The sequence below is a fragment of the Equus caballus genome, chromosome 8 (genome assembly GCF_041296265.1).
Source record: "Equus caballus isolate H_3958 breed thoroughbred chromosome 8, TB-T2T, whole genome shotgun sequence".
Taxonomy (NCBI): domain Eukaryota; kingdom Metazoa; phylum Chordata; class Mammalia; order Perissodactyla; family Equidae; genus Equus; species Equus caballus.
In genome coordinates, this window is record NC_091691.1 from 42,127,402 (window position 1) to 42,150,738 (window position 23,337).

Consider the following 23,337-nt stretch of genomic DNA (forward strand, 5'->3'; position numbering starts at 1 on the left):
GGCGCCCCGCGCCCAGTGCCCCGCGCCGCGTGCGCATGTCCCGCCGGCTGCCAGCCGGCGCCGTGGTGGGGGCGGGGCCTGCGCTCCCCCGGGGCTCCGGCGCCGGCTGCGTCCCCAGCCCTCTCTGCCCTGGGACCCTCCTTGCTTTCTGAGGCCCCAGAGACAGTGCCAGGAGCTGGGGAGGGGGGTAAGCAGCAGAGGTGAAGTGGAGGGAAGGGGCGGGCCCGGCCACTTGGGGGAGACGCGGGGGGGAGGTTCGGGAGGCGTGGGTGGGCCCCTCTGTAGTGTGTGCCGCGGGGCGCCAGCTGTCCCTCGGTTGACCAACGCCCCCCACAGGCCCTTCATCCAACCCCGGCCTCCCAGGGCCGGGTAGTTCCCCCTCCCCCACTGCACTCTCAAAGCTGCGCCGGGAGGCCACCCTCCTTTAAGGATTGCTGGTACCCGGTGCAGCTATCGCGTCAGAACGGGCACGGCGCTCCACAGTTGGCACCCACAGTTGGCACCCGCAGCGGCCTCCGGAGCTCAAAGAAGGAGGAGCTGCTGTAGAAATAGGAGAAGCAGCTCCCAAGCTCGGGGTCAGAAAGGGCGCTCACATTTATAGTTCCGGCTGCAGGCCAGACACCGTTAGACGCTTCATGGCATTGTTTTATTCCATCCTTCTTAGTCCGAATTGGAATTAGTCTTCGTTAAGGACGAGGACATGGGTGCAGGGGGGTGAAGTCGGCCCCTAGCCAGGACTTGGCTGGGCCGGGATTCACACCCAAGTCTGGAATTCTCAATCCTGCGCGCTATCCGCTCAGAGAACAAGGAGCTTGAGTCTAACTTGGGCCACTGACCTTCTTGAACCTCAGTTCCCTCGTCTGTATACTTAGGAAATACTGCCACCTGAGTGTTTGTGGGGATTAAATGAGCAAATACGAGAAAACACTGTGTAAACTGTAAAGTGCCTCTCAACTATCCTTGAGGCAGTTTTTGTGCCAGGCGTTGGATGTTGGGCAGTACTCAGAGGAATAAGGCCCAGCCTGTGGAGACTAGGTTTTGGAGAAGGCAATCATTACAAGTTGCTGGGAGGGCGCTCTCCCGGCCCGGCCCGGGGAGGTTGGAGTTCCCCCAAAGGGAGGTTGGTCTCCTGGGTGAGTGCCCAGGACTTGCCAGAGCAGAGGCTGTAGGTGAGATGACGCTGGAGGGTGGTCGGACCGAGTGTCCTGCGGCGGAATCTGGACGTTGTCCTAGAGGCTGGCGGAGCCCTCCGAGGATTCTGATCTTATTTGCTTAGAAAGATCCCACCCGCAGCGGCAGCAGCAGGAGAGAGAGGCCGATGAGGGGGAGCTGTGGCAATGTGCACAGATGAGGGAGCCGTGGTAGTAGCGGTAGAGAAAACGGGACAGACTTGCGAAGATAAAAGGAAAACTAACAACTAGAAGGACCTACAACTAAGATATACAACTATGTACCGGGGGGATTTGGGGAGATAAAGCAGATTTTTAAAAAAATGGAAACTAGACTCCAAAGTCTGATCTTAACCACAAATTACCCTCCTTAGCTACCTCCTTCAAAAAATGCAGGATAAAGTGATTTTTTTACAAATAAAAATCCTGTAAGTCAGCAGAGCCGTCTTCCCAGAAGACATCCTGTCTGCTTCTTCTTAGATCCCCGCGGAGATGCCTTCCACGTCCTGTGACCGAGCTCTGGAGGACGCTGGGACCTCGTCTGCTCTGCTGCTGTCTCTCGTTTCATGTGAGTCCTTTATGTGGCAGTTCCTCTGAATGTGTGACAGCACACACAAAGTATAATCAGTACTGAATCTCCTTTGACTCGATATCTAATAAGAGCACAGCCATGTTTCGTGGAGTATTTGGAGAATGCCACAGAAGGGCTGGAGAGGTGCCCCGCCGCCACGCCCGGCCAGCTCCCCGCTAGAGGGCGCCCTAACTGTCCCCTTCTGGAGCCGACCATTAATCAGAAAGGGGCCGCTGTGGGTCTCCGGAGCACAACTGAGTGGAACTCGGGGTCCAGGAGCTGCACTTAGAACTTCCTCCAGAGACCCATAGTCTCCGTCACCCTCACATTTCTAAAGAACTACGTCCAGGACTCTTAGCACAAGCTTGCCACTCCTCATACCACATATAACCATGCAAAAGGCCACCTTAAAAGGGTTTCAGTAAGTTAGTCTTCCAAAAATATTAGCCAGATGACCATTCGCTTTGCAGCCAGCTTCCCTTTCCCTCAGCTAGTAAGTCAAACAAAACTCCTACTCCGAATTATTAGCCTGGCAATTGTTCCAGCTGGCCCTTGGCAACCAGGTGTTCAATAATGCTTTCTTTGTTTTCCAATCTTCAGTGAATTATAGGTATAAAGAGATGTCTGCTTACATATTAAATGTTTTTAATGTCACATGTGATTTAAAAATCTTTTTGTTGTTGAATCACGTTAATCTAAAGGCATTAGGGGGCTTACTATTTAAGGAACCTTAAAGAGCTTTATTCTGGAAAACAATAAAATCTAGTATGGGTGTGCCTGTTTGGATTTGTCTGCCCTCAGACTGAGTTCTTGCCCTTCCCTGACTCACTCTGTATAGAGGGGGAATAGCCCATAAGGGTTGGTTTTCCAGGTTCCTGGGTTTGCTGGCTGGGTTTGGCCAGTGGGAGGCATTGTGGGAGATTGGCGTGTAACAGCAAGGGAGAAACCAGTGTAGTGTTTCTTACCTTCCCTGTCTGCCTCAAGTGACTTCTTCAGAGATGCTGGGTCTCCTTTGTGGACTGGCTTATTGGGGTTCCAGTTTTCACTGGATGACCTGCTCCGTCTGGTGACTTCACCTCCCCCCGTTGCCTCTCAGGTGAGGGTGGTGGTGGCTTCCTGTGGTTGCAAATCTCCCATCACTTCAGTGTCCCCTGTTTGGAGCTTGATTCCTCCCCCACCTCTGTGACGCATTCCCAGCAGTGTAATCCCTGTGTCCTTGCACTATACTCTAGGGTTCCGATTTTCTCATTCTTCTGCCGAGGCCTAATTGTAATAAGTAGTTGAGTATGACTGAATCCGTGACCTTCTTGTCAAAGAGCAGTGAGGTATGGTGACAGGAGGCATCGACAGCAGGTAAGTATGGGTTCAAATCCTGCCTAAGTCATTTGCACTCTGTGTGCCCTTGCGTCTTATTATCAATATCACCATCACTGTTATTGTTTAATACCAATGGAATAATCTTCAACACTCTTTAAAATAAGAGTTGAAACTTGGAGTGTAAGTTAGAAATCTAGTCTGTGTCTGTACCATTATATAAAGAGAAACAATTTTTTTTTCCGCTTTGTTTGACTCATAGAAGAAAAAATACGACTTAGGCCTGCGTGTCCCTTACTGCTCTGTACTCACAGGCAGTACTATATGCAGAATTCTGCATCCTCAAAACCTTGTCCAAACCTAGGGACATATCTATTTTCCAGTTTTTTTCCCTTATTTTAACACAAAAGCACATTTAGAATATCAAATCTTTCTCATTTAAATAATAAGAAATTATCCTCTTTGAAAAGAGTGGAAAGGAGAGGAGATTTTTATCAGAGTGGGCAATTTTTTTGGTGCTTCAGGAAAGTTAGGGTTAAAAAAGGACAATGTGAATTCAGGTGGCCCTCCTGCATTTGAAGCTGATGCGTCCAACCCCAGGATGCGGGCAGGGTGCCTCCCAGCTCCTCTTGCAGGGTTACTGCCAAAATGCCATGTGGGACCTAGAAAAGGCCAGTCCTGCAAGGCCCCGCTGACTCCTTCTCATGAGCAGATTGGCAGCTGTGTGTGGTAGTGGTGGTGGTGGTAATGATGACAGCGTCAGAGGCTCTTAAACCTTGAGGGCATTAAAATCACCTGGTGAGCTTGTTCAAAAAAATGCAGATGATATGGCCACATGCCCCAGAGAGTTGATTTCAAAGGTGTGGAGTGGAGCCCCAGAATCTGTATTTTTAACAAATACTTTTGATGCAGATAACCCCTGACCGCACTCTGAGAAACACTGTGTTAGTATTAGTAACACACAGCTCCAAGTGTCATATGCTTGTCATTTGCATTTTCTCTTGGTTCCTTTTGAAACTCCGTTTAATGCTGTGTGTGAAAATCTGGATGATTGAGATGAGGAGGTTTCAATAAAGATGTACTCAGTTAAGACTGAACTGGACACATGTCCCGCCAAAGGGCTCTCGTCTCCCTCTGATCTGAGAACCTGGAGGAAGGGTATAGATGAGAGGAGCAGGAGGGCCTTTGGCTCCTGAACAGTGCTTCTCAGTGAGGGTGGAAGCAGCCTCTAGGAGCATTTGGGAAGTTTGTGGAAGTATTCTTTGTTGTCACTGCTGTTGGATTGGGCAGACTAGTGGAATTTGGGGGGGGGGGGGCGGAGTCAGAGATGCAAGATGTCTGCAGGATGCCCAGAGAAGAATTGTTCCACATGCTGCACGACTTCCAGACAGCCTTCTGAAACACTGTGTAGGTTAGAAAATATATATGTTTATCATTATCTGAGCCCAGAATGTAACTGTTTGTCTTAGTCTGTTCTGGCTGCCATAACAGAACACTACAGACTGGGTGGCTTATAAACAATAGAAACTTATTTCTCACAGATCTGGAGGCTGGAAGTCTGAGCTCAGAATGCCAGCATGGTTGGGCTCTGGTGGGAGTCCTCTCCCGAGTTGCAGGCTGCCTGCCATCTTCTCGTGTCCTCACATGGTGGAAGGGGCAAGGGAGCTTTCCGAGGTCTTTTGTAGGGGCACTGATCCCATCGTGCTGCACCATCGTGAGCTGCTCATCTCCCAGAGCTCCCCCTCCTAACACCATCCCCGTGGTCGTCAGGATTAAACATGAAGTTGGGACAAGGGGTATGGATGTTTGTTCTATAGCACTGTTTGACACATAAACATGGTACTCTGACATAGGAATGCAGCTGCAATAGGAATCAAGAGTGGACTTCATTTTATTTGGAGATTTACAATGAGTTTTTTATGTTTGATCATTTCATCGATGGCAGTGCCACTCAAAGTATTTGAGTCATCAATATAACACACCTGTATTTGTCTGCATTTTAGCAGTTGCCTCTATGTATAGAATCTGACTACTTCATTATATATATTTCTAGTATATTTGTACCTAAGCTTAAATGTTGAATACATATTTTTTTGTTATAAATGTTTTTGTTGTTGTTTTCTGTTTTCTGAGGAAGATTCACCCTGAGCTAACATCCATGCCAATCTTGCTCTATTTTGTATGTGGGTCACAGCCACAGCATGACTGCCAAGAAGTGGTGTAGGTCCACACTGGGAACTGAACCTGGGCCAGAGCGGAGCCCACTGAACTTAACCACTAGGCCACGGGACCAGCCCTAAGTTATGTTCTTTATTATTTCTCTTTTGTATTACCAGTAGAGCATTATATTGATTTTTAAAAATACATGTACAGGGGAGTGATACACACACACATAATGATTCTCATTTCATGAAAGTAAGAGACATTTGTAAGAAAAGAGGGCTATGCACTGCTGTAGTTGAGAACCACTGCTCCCGCCTACAAAGAGCTGAGATGTCTTGGAGGGCGCCCCAGTGGTGGGTGTTGGGATAGCATCCCTTCCTTGCACTGGAGAAAATAGCAGAATCTAGGTGTGTGAGCCCCCAGGAGATAGGAGTGGGGGTGGTGATTCTTCAAGGCCTTCTTTCATTAAAGGAGGCAGTGTTCTCTTAGAGAAGCTCTTGGCACGTTTGCTAAACTTGAAATTAAAAATTGGGGGTCCTTTCCTCTTACAACATAACTGCTCAAATTCTTTAGATTCTTTTTTTTTAACTATTTTGGAATTCTAAGCTTGATGCACATGGAAAATATGTTGTTAAATAAGGAAAACTAATCAAAGTTCTCTACCTTTCCTGGTCAGCAGCATGTGTACTCTGAAAACTTCAGGGAGATTAATGGGTTATGTTGTCACCCTTTTCGTTTAGAGCATTGCACACTTCCCCATGCAGATTCTGAAATGCACAGCATGTCTGTGTGTGCTTTCATTGTAGTTCACCATTGTTTATTTCTCTACCTATGGAGTTACCAGCCTTCAAAACAGAAATGGAGAGTTGAAACAGAAGATGCCAATAACCATTTCTTTCTGCCAGCTCTGGCTTTCCTGCCCAACTTTAATGCTCATCTTTACCTACAAAATAAGAGCAGATTTACCTGGAAAGCAAAAGTACAGTAACAGATTTATAGAAGGTTCATAGCAGATGGTACTTATGAAATGAGTCTCCTGAATAACGCAGGAGATAGGACACTGATAAGATTACATATAAAAACACAGTTTAATTGTTATTTCTACGTAAAATTACTGCCAAGCAAATGTTACCAGTGAGAAGACAGAGCAATGTGAGTTCTATGCCCAGTCACGATTTGTTCAGTTATATTGGACAAAATAGCTCAATCTTCCTGGGCCTTCAAGGCCTCATCTATAAAATTAGGGAGTTGAACTTAAATAAGCTTTAATGTACGTCCCTGCTTAATGGATCTGAAGTTTAAGGTGAACTTGTACTATTTTAACACTTAGTCAACATGGGATTTTCCATAGTGAACTGTAGGTCCCCTCTGTTCATTCTCAGACAAAATGTACCCAAAGAATATAAACTAATTTCAGTAGAACAATAGTATAATTAAGAAGGCTAATATGGAATAAACATGACAAGCGTTAGTCACACATACTCTTGATTACCCTATTGGCGCCGACTGTTGAGAGTTAATCATGTTTTTAAGTGGTTCTCAGTATTATTACTTAGAATAAGTCCATTTCATATTTGCTTCTTTAAATATCGCCTACAGGATCTAAGAATTTGACAGCAGAAAGAGGCCCTAGAAAGCATTTGTGGTCCTCTCGTCTGTCAGCCCCTATCGAGGAAACCCCGTGACTGCTTTCACCACTGGTTGTTATTATGAAGCTGTCCTTCCTTCTATAATCAGGGTGATCATATGATTTACCATCCAGACCATAGACTATTTGAGAATGAAATGGGGCGCTATCAATGACTGCAAGAGACAACAGGTATGAACGGGACCTGGCAGCAGCTCAGAGTGTGGTCACCCTATGAGTGATGTACACCCCTCAAGGTGAGAATGTCTCCGAGTTGGATCAGATTGACTCGTCTTTATATCCACCTACACTAAGAAGATATGAAGACTTTTCATTTTGTTCAACTCTTTCAAATATAATTGGGATAGAAGATGCTAAAGAAACTTCACAGCCTGTTCATCCACTTTCTCGTTTATACACTCATTCATTTGAAGATTATTTATTGAACACCTTCTAAAATTCTAGGATATATATAGATATTGGAAATAGCAGGGATGAAAAAACATGGCATCTACATTTATGGGGCTCATAGTCTCACATAGAAAATATTATGAAAAGAGAAAAGCTACCCCTGACATCTGGAGCTGGCCTCCACCACCGCCTATGCCTCCTTGTTCCTATGATCTGGACTGACTCTCAAAGCTAGCCCTGGCATGCTCCTGTTAAACTTAAATAATGTCACAGAACCTCAACATCAGACAAGGCCACTTTGGGACCATGTTAGATCAAGACAAAAACAAGACCACTCCATAGTATGTCCGAACACAGACAAAACACAAACATTTTCTAAACCACGGAAATGACCAAACATCCCTCTCTCCCAGCAATTTGAGTGACTGCTGCTTCTTACTAATTACAGCTTTAGCCTTGCTCCACCCAATCATAGAATTACCCGACTCCCTGACAGCAACCAATCCACAGCAAAGCCCCACGTCATTGAACCGGCCCCAAAATTATCCTGCACAAGTCCAAATCCATGTCCTTTCCGACACTCTCTTACTGAGGGCTCCCCGTAGTGTCCGTTCTCCCTCACTACTGTGAGCAGTGAACCCAACTTACTCAACCACAGGTGTGTGTGTGCCTGGTGAGTTGATAATTACAGCTGTCAGCATAAGGCAAGGAATCAAATGAAGCCATTATCTGTTTTACAGATATATGAATATGCAAAACATAGTTGTTGTGCTTTAATGGGTCTCGTTTCTCCCTGGAAAAGACTGCATAAATATTGAAAAAAACCCAGAAGTGGAATAGCTGGATCATATGGTATTTCTATTTTTAATTTTTTGAGAAGTCAGATGAGAATGACAATTACCGTATGACTTCACTCATGTAGATCAATAAACAAAAACATGTAGAGATGGAGAATCAGATTAGTGGTCACCAGAGGGGAAGGGGATGAGGGGAGGGCAAAAGGAGTAAAGGGGCCCATCTGTCTGATGTTGGATGGAAACTAGACTTCTGGTGGTGAACACGGTGTGGTCTATACAGAAGTCGAAATATAATGATATAATGATGTACACCTGAAATTTATATAACGTCATAAACCAATGTGACCTCAAGAAAATAAAAAATGAAAGTAATGATATTGAAAAAACATTGTCAATATAGTTAAAGGCTATAAGTCTCTGAGCAGCTAAACCTGCTCATTGATTGCCCAGGTCGAAGCCTACTTTGGAGATGATGCTGAATGGAAAGTCTTTTAGCTCCACGAATTTCTTCTGTTCTACAGTGAAGCCAGGTTCTCATCTTTTGCACCAACAGAGTGCCATAATCTAGGATACAGCATTCAGTGATTCCATGAACTCCCAAGTCCTTTCTGCTATGCATCTGAATTTGTGTTTATTTATTTCTATTTTCCCTGCAGGATGCCTGTCAAATATAATCAAGGAGCTCCTAGTGTAAGTTTGGAAATTTATCAAGTAATGAAAAATAAAATAATCAAAGAAGCTTAGAAAGAGCAGATAAAGAAAATAAAACTTTATTGCTTATTCAACCTTCCAAAGGAATGAAACACGGTATTTGAAGGATATAATTGTTTTCATCCATAAAAGGATAAATGAAATAGAATGAAATGGGCTATCTCCAAAAGTACAATTGCGAGTTCTTTGGGAGGGTGTTGCCCAGGCCGACAGCTGTCTTTCAAGGGTGCTGTAGAGAAGTTTCTTGGCCGGGAAATGGGCTGTCTCTCAGCTCTGCAGTCATCATCTTGCTTTCTTCCCTAGAGCACAGCCTGCTCAAGTGCAGAGACACAGGGCAGAACAGAAGCCTGCACACAGTAGGTAGGTTGTGTGTCTTTGCCTGTAGTATGACTAAGATAATTGTCCCGTAGAGCAGGTCGGTGTCAGGAAGGAAGACAGCCAGGAACTGGCAGGTTAGGAGAGTTGCAAAGGCTGTTGTCATTATGATTTTCCTCTGGTCTTTATTCTTAAATATGACAAAGAGATGTCATCTGTCATCTTGGAGAACATTCCACACATGTTGTGATTTTATACTATCATAAAAGTTGTCTTTCTCTTTCTTTTCTCACTCCCACTCGTAAAAGCATCTACGAATGTGTCATCAAGTTCAAGGGAGCCGTTACTTAGGACGACTTAGAGCCACTGTCTGCTTAAAGCTGTCTCTCAGGGTTGGCGCCCTTCCAGCTCTTCACTCTACAAGAGTCTAGAAGCTTAGACAACATTCCATCAAGTGAAACATTGTGGATTTCATCTTTGCTTTATTCACTGAAAGTTATAGAGACCAAGGCTTTCATTTATGCAACTTCTACATATCCTTCCAGGGGGAGAAGATGGGCCAGGAGTATAATTATCTCGTAGCTTTTTCAAATAGAAACTCATTTTAATCTCAATTAGTAAAGTGTAGAGAAATCAAAATCAAAAGCATCAGCAGTTAATACCTCCTAGACGCTGGAATTTTCAAAGTGAATGACAAAGCAGATTCAGGCCCTTTAAAGAATTTGTAAATTCAGGAACTGCTGAGACAGGCAAGTGCTTCTGCGGATTTTGAGGTGTGAAAAGTACAAAGAATCACAATGTACAACTTCTATATGAGCTTTGTGTCTTGTACCTCCTGAAATGGACATAAAGTTGAGAAGTGATGTCCTTAACTAAACCACAGTTGGTATTTTCACTATCACTTGGTCCTTTCTGTGAAACTCCAAGCAGCCCAGAACGCCTGCATTTCAACCGGGAATCCACCCATCGCTGTTTTCCTCTTGGGGAAAACGACAAGAACAAATGTAGCAAAACAAAGAAAAACAAAAATTCAGCTAAGTTAAGACAACCAAATCATTTAAAACTGACAAAAGCTGACTGGCGTGGAAAATACAAATACTGAAGAAATCGCTCTGGTTTATGAAGGTAATCAGTAGTCAGTTACTGTACTGGGACCATTGAGTATTGAGACTCGCCCGATAGATTTTTGGCTTTGTGAAGTGGTCTCTGAGGACTGCTGCTTAGGAAAACAACTCACAGATGCTCTGTGACCCGTTCTTTCCATGGCTATTACTTTCATTCATTCATATTCACTTTTCATTTATTCTGCAAAAGACAGTGTTGTGACAGGTACCAAAATATCAAGAATGAAAAGGCCTGGGCCCCGCCCTTGAGAAGTTTATGATGAGACAGACATTAAAAAAATTAAAATACTGGGGCCGGTTAAGTGCGCATGTTCCGCTTTGGCGGCCCAGGTTTCGCCCTTTCGGATCCTGGGAACGGACATGGCACCGCTTGGCACGGCATGCTGTGGTAGGCATCCCACGTATAAAGTAGAGGAAGATGGGCACGGATGTTGGCTCAAGGTCAGTCTTCCTAAGCAAAAAGAGGAGGATTGGCGGCAGATGTTAGCTCAGGGCTAAGCTTCCTCAAAAAAAAAAAAAAAATTAAAATATTGAAAGAAAGTTGGTATAGTGGTAGTACCCAGGGCCAGCCACAAAATTTGCGGGGCTCAGTGCAAAATGAAAATGCAAGAGCCCTCGTTAAAAAGCATGGAAAAAAGCACCATTAGGTGTTCTCAAATATAAAGCTTTTCGTTTCTTCCATGGTCTCTCCCTCCCCTTGTCATGGTGGCTCCATTTCACCCCTAGGAAAGGTCCACAGTAGCTCTGATGGTTCCCTGGCACCTCAGCAGCAGGGAGCAGCATATGCTGGGCGGTGGTCAGAGTGTGCCGGGGGTGTGTGCATTCACATAGCACTTATGAATGCAAAGCCTGGCCCTGGCACTTCACAGTGTTGTGGTCTTTGGTGAATTACTTCTTTCCTTCTGCCTTGGTTTCTTCATCTGTAAAACTGGGAGGACAAGCATATCTAGGACCCATTATTCCATTTGATAAGGCCCGTTTGCTACCTCCACCATAAAGCCCCGTCAGACCTAACTACTTCCCTCTGTATGCTTTTGTTCTTGTTTCTTTTTTTAATTTGAAAACGAGAATACATGTTTATTATTTTCCAATGAGAAACAGAACTATGAAGCACATGCTTTGCCTGTATTCAGATTTACGTAGAAAGCTAAATTACTGTCAGAAAGTTGATTGGTGAGCATGGTCTCAGAGATACCGGCATTACAAAGCAATGATACGTTGCCTCATACGTTCATCCCCACCAGCAATAGCTAATCTTTATTCAGGTCTTGTTATATGCCAAGTATTATGATTCTAAATATTTATATGCTTTCAGATCTAATCCTCACAGTAACTCTATGAGTTAGGTACCATTATTATCCCCATTTAAGAAGCAAGAAAACTGAGGCACAGAGAGAGTAAGGAACTTATCCAAGGATACAAGTTGGCAATGCTGGGGCCTGGCCCCAGAGCCCAAGCTCTCAGCCACTGTGCTGTGCTATCTCAACAGAGAGACGCCTGCTGTGTGGACTCCATGCTGCTGCTCGCTGCGTCTTTTATTATGCACATTCATGCTGCTAGGCTGGCTTCCTGGGATACAACCTTTGCAGGAACACGGGATCCGTGTTTAGAAGGGCTCTATCCTTGCCTTAATGCTCTGCTGTTGCATTAAACTTGGAGTTCTTACTACATTTATCTTTGAACTGTGTTTTTAAAGGGCAGTCCAGTGGGACCATAGAGCCGGTGGATGAGCAGAGCAGACACACGCAACATGCGTGTCCGCTGTTCCTTGCCACCCCATCTGCATGCTGCACTGGTGACCCCTGAGCACAGCTTCCTGGGGGGTCCTCACTGCATGGAGTTAAGCGAGACTCAAAGCAAAGACAAGGTAGGCGTGTTTGTCCATGACTGAGTAGGCAAGGGCGCTGGCAGCTCTGAGAGGCCACACTTTCCTCTTGAATCAGAAACTGCTTTGACCAGAACTTGCTTTGAACACAGAAAGAAGGCAATGGAGTGCAAAGAAACATGAATGGCAAGGAACTCTATCATATTATTTCTTACTCGTTTTACCTCCCTGTATTAGCACTTCTGCTGAAAACGATGACACAAAAGGAAAGAGAAAGAAGATGAACCCACAGCCCCTTCTGCCATCAATCCTCCTTTCTCCTCGTAAGCTGAAGGTAGGGAGTGTGGGAAAATGTGCAAATGTCAGGAAGCAAAATTAAAACAGGTGAGTTAGGCTTAGGCAGCATTTCCACTGTTCTGGTAAGAGCAAGATACATACAAAGGTATGAGTTTTGAAACACAAATTGTGTAATTTCTGTGAATAAATGCTCATGTTTTTGCATTTAGAAAGTAGCATTGCACAATATAAAGATTTATGGTAAAATTCATGCTAATAATTTAACATCTTAATTTTTCTTTACTGAGAGCAACACTAAATAGCAAATAAAATCTTTTGTCACGAGATGTACACAGAGAGAGATGTCAGAGAGGCGGTTGAAAGGGAAGAACTAATGGTCATCAGGCAGATGATACCCGTCAATGTCTTGCTTCTTCACAGGAAATTTAATGCTAAATGTCTGCTTTCTGGGTTCAAAAAGCCAGGAGAATTTCTGGAATTTCCATTTGTGAGATGATGGCAAAAGGAAAGTTTTATATTTATCAGGAATCAGAGGCCTTTGGGAGTACTTGGAGTCCACAGAGGAAGGGTGAGTTGTGCTCAAACTAATTCTATATATGTTAAAACTTGAAAAGGTAGGGAAGGAATTTTTTTTTTTTTTGGTTAGGAAGATTGATCCTGAGCTAACGTCTGTTGCCAATCTTCATCTTTTTGCTTGAGGAAGCTTGAACCTGAGCTAACATCTGTGCCCATCTTCCTCTATTTTGTATGTGGGATGCCACCACAGCATGGCTTGATGAGTGGTGTGTAGGTCTGCACCTGGAATCTGAACCTGCAAACCCTGGGCCACTGAAGTGGAGCATGCAAACTTAATCACTATATAACCAGGCCAGCTCCTAAAGAGGTGGGGAAGCAATTTTTTAATTAAACATTTGAATAGGGCCATTGAGTGTGGAGCAGCACAACCCCCATATGGTGATCCAAGGAAATGCTTACCTTGAGCTCCTGAAATAACTGGCTGTCTTTAGATCCTGTCAGTAGTTTAAACGTGGTCGTGGGACAATGTTATTTGAGAGGATCAAAGGAGGAAGCAATTAGTTTCTTTGAGACGTGGAAAAACAGAAAGCATTAGGAATGAGGGAACCTACCTGTGATTTTCCAGTGTCCAGTCAATGACAATAGTGTGTTTGGGCCCGCTTCCCTTTGTGCTGCACGATGAAATAATCCGTGGACAAGGGCCAGCCTACCAGAATGCTCTTGGGCTGTGCTTACATGCTGTGGGGTGAATAAGAAGCATGACCTTGATGCATGCTTTCAAAAACTGTAAGTATCTCAGTCTCAGACGTTATCTGAGCACAGAGACAATGTGATTGGATCAAATGCTGATTTAACAAGATGTTTTAGGAAAGCCGTTGATAATAATAATAGCGTCATAGATGCAAAAATCATGTCATCAGGGTGCATGAAGTTATTGATGATTTTGCATGTGTGTGTGGAATTGACTTAGCTTATTAGTTCAGATTTAGACATTCTCAGCTCCTTGTCCCCCACGGCAGTTTTTCCACATTAATGATTAGTGAGAGAGTAGTACCATTTCATTCTTCCTCTGTTTGTCTGTTTGGGAGGATATTGAGGTTTCACTGGAGCTGTGTTCTGTCTGAGAGATGATCTAAGGAGGAAGAAAAAGGATGGCCAGGATTACGCCCCTGAAATTCTAATAGGAAGGCACTCAGATGATGCAAGAGCGAGCAGGTGCTTAGAAGAGAAGCCCCTTCTCCATGCTGCTTTCCTGCCCCTTTAAGTTACTCTGGGCTCCAGAAGGTTCATCTTTCTCCTTCTCTTTCTCCTTTCCCAAAGACTTCCAAGTCAACCATTCAGGGAGTACATTTTTGTTGAGTATCTACTATCTACCAGACACAGCCATCACCCATCTCCTTCACAGAGACCCTACCTCAGCGCCTCAGCTCTACTCTGCACACCATCTAAGCTCTCTGTAGGCCTCTGGGTAATGACTGATTTCCTGTCGTTGCGCTTGGCCAGCCTCAGGGCACAGCGAGGGGAGGAGAATCCCTAACCAGGGCTTGTGGCCTATGAGTCATAACATTTCCATATTTATCCTGCACCAACAACCAGGACCAAGGTATGTACAAATTTCAGGATAAGTCTGAGAGAGGCCCTGCCTGTGGCTGAGAAATTTCTTGAATAAAGGAGAAATTTATCTATCCATCTACAAAATTTATTTCTTTTGCTGTGCTAAAGTATGAGTACTTCTCTCCAAATATGTAAACCTGAATGTTTACTTTTTTATGTTTTAATTAGGAACAAAGACTATGAACATCAGCCACTGCTAGATACTCTGCAAATCTCAAATGAGAGGACATGGGAAAAACACGCTGAGATGTTTTTTGCTCTTGATTCGCAATGTTTGTAAAACCTTTGTAGCTATTTAAACAGCTTGCTCATGGAATGAAATGTAACTATCTTGATAATAGTAAATTTGTTCAGGAACCACCTGGAAAACTAACTTGAATTTATAGAAAATTTATAGTGTTTTTTCTGATTTGAGAAAGCAGCCTTTTGTGTATAATAATGGAACTAGGCAGCATAAGTTCTTTGCTGATTTAAGAATTGGGACGCCCAATCTGAGCTCTGTTCCTGGTAAACAAAGAATGACCTGCCAATGTCCAGCTTTGGGACCAGACTGATCTCAGCTGAAATCTCAGCGGGCCGCGGTGGATCCCTCACTTCCTAACAGTGAGTAAGTGGCTTAACTTCTCTCCATGTGGTTTCCCTTCTCTGCCAACAGCATGACAATAGTAGTAATAAAATGCTCACCCAAGAGTTGTTGCAAGAATTAAATGAGATATTGTATATAAGACCTTTTGCACATTCGAAACACACAGAAAATTTGCAATTAACCAGCCGTGTGACCTCCGAGCCAGTCGCTTAGCCTCACTGGGTTTCAATCTTCTCCGATTCTAAATTCTCTTTCCAAACAGCTTACATAGATTATAGAGAATTGTAATTAGCATATCAAGCACCAGCCTAATTCATGCCAGCTCCTGCTCTCACCGCTATCACTGCAATATCACTTCAATTACACCGTTTATATGTAAATGGCACTCCAAGTCCTAAATGGGGCTGGCACACTCAACTAAGAAAACAGTGTCTGATCTTACTGATGCTCCTCCTGTCCTTGTTCACTGAGAACACAAAGATACCCTTCTGACCAGGCCCAAGGAACTGACAAAGTTGACAAAATGCAGGTTGAATTTTCAAGATTTTTCTTTGGTTCAGTGATGGGAATAGAAGTGACCCTACAGCTGAGTAGCACCCACCTTCCATTAGAGATGTGTGTTGTCTGGAAGAGAAGCTACAGACGCTAATTCTGTTTGAGTGGACTGTTGCAATTAGCTATGACAGCCACTTGAAGTTTTTTTTAAACTCAAAGGAAATTTCAGCAGACCTGAAATCACCATCAAGATGTGTGTGTATGTGTGTGGGGGGTGTGTGTGTGTGCACATGTGTGTCCAACAGAAATCTGTGTAGTCAGGAAGGTTTGACTGAATGGGTCTCAGGATCTGCTGGCCGACTTCATTTCCCACCCAAATGTCTGAATCTGCCCTAGTTAAGGCTTATTCATTCAGCAAATAAATTTTGCTGAACACAGACAACACAGAGATGACTAATCATTGCTTTGGCCCTCAAAGAGTTTTGTTCGAGAGCCAGTCTATAAGAAGGATCTTGTATCATGCTGTGTTCGGGAGATGGGTGCCCGCAGTGGGGCACAAAGGAAAGAGTAACAGCTTCCCCTTGAAGGTGGGAGGGAACTGGTGAGGAATGGTCTAGAATGGAGGTGACCATTTTTGTCTTTTCCAAATTTGTGTTCCCCCAACTGCTAAGGCTCCCTCCCTGCTCCTCATTCTAAAGGAATAGGCTAGCTATCAAGTTGAGGCCTCCTGTTTAGGGACATGACATTATCCCCAAGCTAAATGTGTCAGTGGGAAATCCTTGTGGCTGATAACTGCGAGCAAATCAGAGTTTTGCTGAGTTGCTTGGACATGTACCCTGTGAGGAGAGTTCAGCAGCGTCTGCTCATTAACCTCCACCTTAGTGAGGAAACCAAGACCAGCCAACAGCTTGGAGTGACAGGGATCCAGCAATTGATCCCGTTCTGTAAACAAAGCTCCCGTCTACAGTGTAAACAGTAGGTAGACTGTTCACTGGGTCACCGTCTAAGCCCTCATCATCAGAGTAATTTATTCATTGTTATGAAGCCACTTTGAGCCAAGTGGAAAAGTGGTTTGCAGATAATTCCTCTCTACTTCCATACAACCCAACCCAAAGGTGGTCCTTAAAGGTATCCAACTGCTACCTTTAGGAGCTTTGGAGTCCTCAGGGCAGTGTTTCTTAAATTTACCAAGCATCAGCATCACCTGGAGCTCCCCTGCTGGGCCCTATGCCCAGAGTTTCCTATTGAGTAGGTCTGGGGTGGGACTTGAGGGTTTGCATTTCTAGCAAATTCCCAGGTGAGACCACGTTTTAACCACCACTGCCTCAAAGCATGACTGATTGTGATACCAGACGTCTTAATCTCAAGTTCATGTGCCTGATGCACAGTAAGCCAATCACTGAGACATTGGGGCTTGGAGGTGGAGAAAGGTTTATTCAAATTGGTCAAAATGAGAAGGCATGGGGATATGTTCTCTTGAATCCACCTAAACAAGAATAGAAAGCAGGGAGCTTTGTTGAGTTAAGGGGCTTGGCAGGAAGCATTTTGGAGAAACTGGAATCCATGTTTCTTTCACTCCAGATAAGCCCCTGGGCAATCTGACTTCTGGGAATCAATGGCAGCTGGGGGCTGGTTATCTGGTGATCTAACTTCCTTGAAAGCGTTCTTTTCCTTCTACAAAACAAGCTCATAAATCTTTTTGGCCCTTGCGTCACCCCTCAGGTTAAACGAGAAGACAGCAAATTGACAAGATTAACTTCTTTTCATCTATGTCTGTGTTGGGAACAAGTTCAAAAGGCAATCTTATTGAATATTGACAGTAACCTTCTGGTACCCAGAATCAATTGCCCTTGCCAAACCAAACTTTTCAATTTAGGTATGAGACTGAGTGCAATCCTTCAGGCAAAGATAAAGGCCCCAAGTAGAGCGATAGCATTTACTCTTGGTAGGGACATGGTATAGGAGAGGAAAAAGTTATTAGAGGATCATTGTGAGACCAAACGTGATAGGAAAAGGACGTTTGATTAAGAATAACTTTTTTCTTACTTGACTCAGTGGGTGGGTGACAAGTTTCCCAGAACAAGTCTTAATTCCACTAAAGTTTATGGTCAAATTGTTTTAATTTTTTTAAAATCAAGAATGCTGAAGATGGCAGCATAGGAGGGCTCTGAACTCACCTCCTCCCATGGACACAGCAAATTTACAACCACCCCTGGAAAAATGACACCTGAAAGAGAACCCAAAACTGCATAAAAAGAACCCCCACAACAGGGGACAGTGCTGACTGAAGTGGAAGAAGCAGAAATTCCTTTCTGGAGAGGGAAAAGCCATATTCTAGCCACAGTGCTTCTTGGCCGAGAGCAATCTTAAGGTATGAAGCTTTCCCTGGAGAAGTGGGGGATCTGAGTGGGAGAGATTTGCGACAATAAGTAGCTTTTGAACTCAGCACAACTGAGATGAGTGTCATAATATCTGGTTTTGCTGGCTATTAACTGCAACAGGGAATACCCCCAGAAAAGCTATCGAACATAAGAGAAAGAAAAGCCTGCCCTTAAAGGACCCATGCACAAATTCATCCATTTTGGAAAGCAACCTAAACTCATGAGAAAGGTACACAGTCCTTTGGTGAAAAGAGGCTCACTTGATAGGCTCTGGGCACATCTTAGCAAGGCAGGAGGCAGCTGGGACCACCTCCTCAGGGACTGAGACATTGGTGGCAGCCATTAGTGTGACCTAATACAGGTGTGCTGGCAGATGCCATTGGAGTTCTTTCCCTGTCCTTTTAGTGCAAGGGTCTGCCCCACCCACTAGAGCACTGATTTAATCCAGCTTAGGCAGGGCAGGCAGCACACACTCCAGACTAGCCCCACCCAACAGAAAGCCCTTGGGCAACTTGTGGGCCTGCATAGGTGGGGTGAGTGGATCTGCCTCTGCAGGGCAGGGCTTGCACAAAGGGCAGGCCTACATTGGCAGAGTGTGTGGGGCCTCTGCAGTGAGGTGAGTGAGTCCACTTCAATGTGCGAGGCATACACACAGGTCAGGACTATGTTGATGGGGTGTGTGGGCCTGTGGGCAGTGGGACTTGTCAGCTGCAGCAGACTTCTGTTTCTCAAACAGCCGCATAGGGCACCAGCCCCACCTTCCAACACTTGAAACAATTGTGTGCTGCCACATCTGGGGCCAGCCCCACTCAGCTGCTATCCTGAGAGAGCTGACAATAGCCTTGCAGGCTGGAGGCCTACAGCAATTGTAAGCCCCTGAGCCTAGCAACCAGCCATACTAGGGGTCTACCCACTTAACAGGAAAACTGCAGCAGGGGGGCTGGCCTGGTGGTGCAGCCATTAGGTTCGCTTCAGTGGCCCAGGGTTCACCAGGTTGGATCCCTGGTGTGGACCTACACACTGTTTGTCAAGCCATGCTGTGGTGGGCATCCCAAATATAAAGTAGAGGAAGATAGGCATGGATGTTAGCTCAGGACCAGTCTTCCTCAGCACAAAGAGGAGGATTGGCAGCAGATGTTAGCTCAGGGCTAAACTTCCTCAAAAAAAAAAAAAAAAACTGCAGCAAGAATGTACTATTAGACCTTGCAGCCAACTGTGCTGTGCTCCCTTTGCTCAGTAAAGTGACTGAAGGGACTGTAGCAGCTTCACACAACTGAGCATTACAACCAGCCAGCCAGGGAGACAGCCTAGCCTCCCTAGGCACCTGCAGCAAGAGCGACCCTGCCAGAACAGAAGGACACATGTAGCCTACACAGGGGACACCATGGAGCATTTGGAACTGGTAACGAGAGGGAAGCACGCTGCTGAGCCTCATAAGGCGTCTCTTACATAAGACCACTTCTCCAGGATCGGGAGATGTAGCTGATCTACCTAATACATATATATAAGCACAGAGAAAGAGGCAAAATGAGGAGAAAAAGGAATACTTTCCAAATAAGGGAACAGGACAAATCCTCAGAAAAAACTAAATGAAACCGAGATAAGCAATCTATCTGATAAAGAGTACAAACTAATAGTCATAAGGATGCTCACGGATCTTGGAAGAAGAATGGATGAATACAGTTAGAACATCAACAAAGAACTGGAGAATATAAAAAACAAACAATCAGAACTGAAGAACAATAATGGAAATGAAAAATTCACTAGAGGGAATCAATAGCAGAGTAGATGATACAGAGGAACAGATCAGCAAGCTGGAAGAAAGACTAGAGGAAATCATCCAAGCTGGACAGAAAAAAGAATTAAAATGAACAAGGATAGTCTAAGGACCTCTGGGACAACATCAATCACACTAACATCCATATTATAGGTGTCACAGAAGGAGAAGAGAGAGACAAAGGAGCAGACAATGTATTTGAAGAAATAATAGCTGAAAACTTTCCTAACCTAAGGAAGGAAACAGACATCCAAGTACAGGAAGCACAGAGAGCTCCAAACAAGATGAACCCAAAGAGGCCCACATCAAAATACGTTATAATTAAAATGTCAAGTATTAAAAATAAAGAGAGAATCCTAAAAGATGCAAGAGAAAGACAGCAAGTGACACACAAAGGAAACCCCATAAGGCTATCGGCTGACTTCTCAGCAGAAAGCTTACAGGCTAGAAGGGAGTGGCATGACATATTTAAAGTGTTGAAAGGAAAAAACCTACAGCTGAGAATACTCTATCCAGCAAGGTTATCATTCAGAATAGAAGGAGAGATAAAGAGTTTTCCAGAAAAGAAAAAACTAAAGGGGTTTATTACTAATAAACCATCCTTAAAGAAATGCTAAAGGGGCTTATGTAAATGGAAAAGAAAAGACCATAAATAGGAATAAGAAAAGGATCAAAAAAAAAAAAAGAAGAAATAAAGTAAAATCACTGGTAAAGGCAAATATACAGTAAAGGTAGCAGATCAACCACCTATGAAGCTAAAATGAAGGTCAAAAGACAAAAGTACTAAAATTACCTATTTCCATGATAAGAGGGTAACGGATACACATGCACAAAAAAGAGGTTACATATGATATCAAAAACATAAATTGTGGGAGGAGGGGAGTAAAAGAGTAGAGCTTTTAGCAAGAAGTGATACTTAAGAAGTCTTCAACTTAATATAGATTGTTATATATGTAGGTTATTATATATGAACCTCATGGTAATCACAAACAAGAAACCTATAATAAATATATTAAAAATTAAGAGAGAAAGACAAACTCTGTATGATTCTACTCATATGTAGAAGATAAAGAAACACATGGACAAAAAGAATAGATTAGTGGTTACCAGGGGAAAGGGGGGTAGGGACAAAGGGTGAACTGGTGCACCTATAATATGACTGACAAATAATAATGTACAACTGAAATTTCACAAGGTTGTAAACTATCATAACCTCAATAAAAAAATAAAAAATTAAGAGAAAGGAACCCAAACATAATACTAAAGAAAATCATCAAACCACAAGGTAAGAGACCTAGAGAAGAAGAAAGGAACAGAGAAAATTACTAAAACACCTGGGAAAAAAGGAACAAAATGGCAATAAGTACCTACTTATCAATAGCTACTTTAAATGTCAATAGACTGCATGCTCAAATCAAAAGACATAGGGTGGCTTATTGGATAAAAAAACAAGATCTAGAGAGTGACATCAGCAACATGGTGGAGTGAGCTGTTCCCTTTGCCTCTCCCCCTTTGAATTACAACTAAATGGACATTCACTGATCAACAGAGGATACCCACACAGCAGATCAGGACTCCTGAGAGACCCACACAGCTATACATCTGAAGGAGGATGGACTACCCCTGGGGAGGTGGTGGAGATAGGTGAGCACTGTCTGGCCCCCTAGCCACTCTGTACATGTGTGCAGCTGCTCTCCTAGCTGGAGTGCTCATTGTACCACTGCAGCCCTGAGGGTAGGAGCCCACCTCCGTGCAAATGTGGGAACAGGTGATGACAGCCATGAGCCCCCATGTGATTGCTTTCTCCTTTGGTGGGAGAGCCCACGGTGCTGCCATGGTCCCCAGGGAGCCACCCAGGCTTAGACCCAGTAGGGAGGCCCTGCCCACCAAGCACAATGGCTGACCTGACCTAGGAGGAGACAGCAGTGGATCTGCACATCCAGGCAAACGAGTTCCCAACTGCCATGAACACCCATGGTACCACTGTGGCCCCAAACAGTGGAGAATGTCTCAACAGGACTGTGAAAGCAAGTGACAGCAGCCCTGAGCCCCCGTGTGATGGCTTTCTTGTCCTGTGAGAGAGCCCACAGTACTGCTGTGGTCCCTGGGAGTGGTCTCTCACTTGGACCCAGTGGGGAGGGCTTGCCCAATAAGCACAATACCTGGTGTGACCTAGGAGGAGATGGCAGTGGATCTGCAGGCCTAGGTGAGCAAGTTCCCAGCTGCCACAAGCACCCATCGTACCACTGTGGCCCCAAAGGGGTCCCTGCCTCAGGCATCAGCCCTGAGCCCTTGCATGATCACTTTCTCATCCAGTGGGAGAGCCCACAGGGCCACTGCAGTCCCCAGGAGTGGTACAGGCACGGACAGGCACAGCTGACAGGGATCACAATGAGCTCAGAATACACAGCTCCTGCTCCCCCCAGGGTAGCAGGTGGAATCTGCAACCAGAAACTATCACTATGCAAACACAAAAATCCCATCAAATATTATGAAGAAGTACATTAAGACTCCAGACCAGAAGGAAAAAGACAAACACCCAGAAATCAATCCTGAAGGCACATAAATCTAAAATCTAAATGACAGAGAATTCACAATAGCTATCAAAATAAACTCAACAAGTTACAAGATAACTCAGAAAGACAGATCAGTGAAATGAGGAACAAAACTAGTGAACAGAGGGAATTTGTCACAAAAGAGATTGAAATGATAAATAAAAACCAGTCAAAAAGTTTGGAGATGAAAACAAAATGAATAAGATAAAGAAAAATTTGCAGTCCTTACATAACAGAGCTGTTATTATGGAGGATAGAATTAGCAATTTAGAAGATAGGAAAATGGAAGTGCTTCAGATGGAGGAGGACAGAGAACTAAGACCAAAAAGAAATGAAGAAATTCTCTGAGAAACATCCGACTCAATTAGGAAATGCAACATAAGGATTATAGATATTCAAGAGGGAGAAGATAGGGAGAAAGGAACAGAGAGCTTGTTCAAAGAAATAATAGCTGAGAACTTCCCAAACCTATGGAATGAGCTGGAATGACAAGTAAAAGAAGCTAATAGAACTCATAATTACATCAATGTAAAAAGACCTACTCCAAGACATTTTTAGTAAAACCAGCAAAAGTAAATGACAAATAAAAAATATTAAGGGCAGCAAGGCTGAAGAAAATAACCTACAAAGGAATCTCTGTCAGGCTTTCCACAGATTTCTCAGCAGAAACCTTATGGGATAGGAGAGGGTGGAATGATATATTCAAAATTCTGAAAGACAAAAACTTTCAGCCAACAATACTCTATCCAGTGAAAATATCCCTCAGATACGATGGATACAAACTTTTCCAGATAAACCAAAGCTGAGGGAGTTCATCGTCACAAGACACCACCCGCCCCCCCGACTGCTGCTACAAGATATGATCAAGAAGGCCCTCATACCTGAAAAAAAAGAGAAGAGTTTACAAAGTCTTGAGCAAGGAGATAAATAGGCACACAAAATCAGAAAATTGCAACTCTTCATCAGAACAGATTAGCAAACACTCAATTATAACTTTAAAGATAAAGGTAAGGAAAACATCAAGAAGAAATATAATCACTTCATTTTAACCATGAGCCCACAACACAAAATGGAATAAGTCTTGACAAC

At 44.0% G+C, this 23,337-nt stretch overlaps 2 long non-coding RNA genes across 2 annotated transcripts; both read left to right on the top strand.

Annotated features, from left to right (window-relative positions):
* The first annotated feature begins 7 nt into the window (after positions 1-7).
* LOC111774696 (uncharacterized) lies at positions 8-2,526 on the top strand. The gene is made up of 2 exons (XR_002809834.2): positions 8-187; positions 1,650-2,526. It is a non-coding gene; the product is annotated as an uncharacterized lncRNA (long non-coding RNA).
* An 11,806-nt stretch (positions 2,527-14,332) lies between these two features.
* LOC138915242 (uncharacterized) lies at positions 14,333-14,824 on the top strand. Its single transcript, XR_011420919.1, has 2 exons — positions 14,333-14,443; positions 14,623-14,824. It is a non-coding gene; the product is annotated as an uncharacterized lncRNA (long non-coding RNA).
* The last annotated feature ends 8,513 nt before the right edge of the window (positions 14,825-23,337 follow it).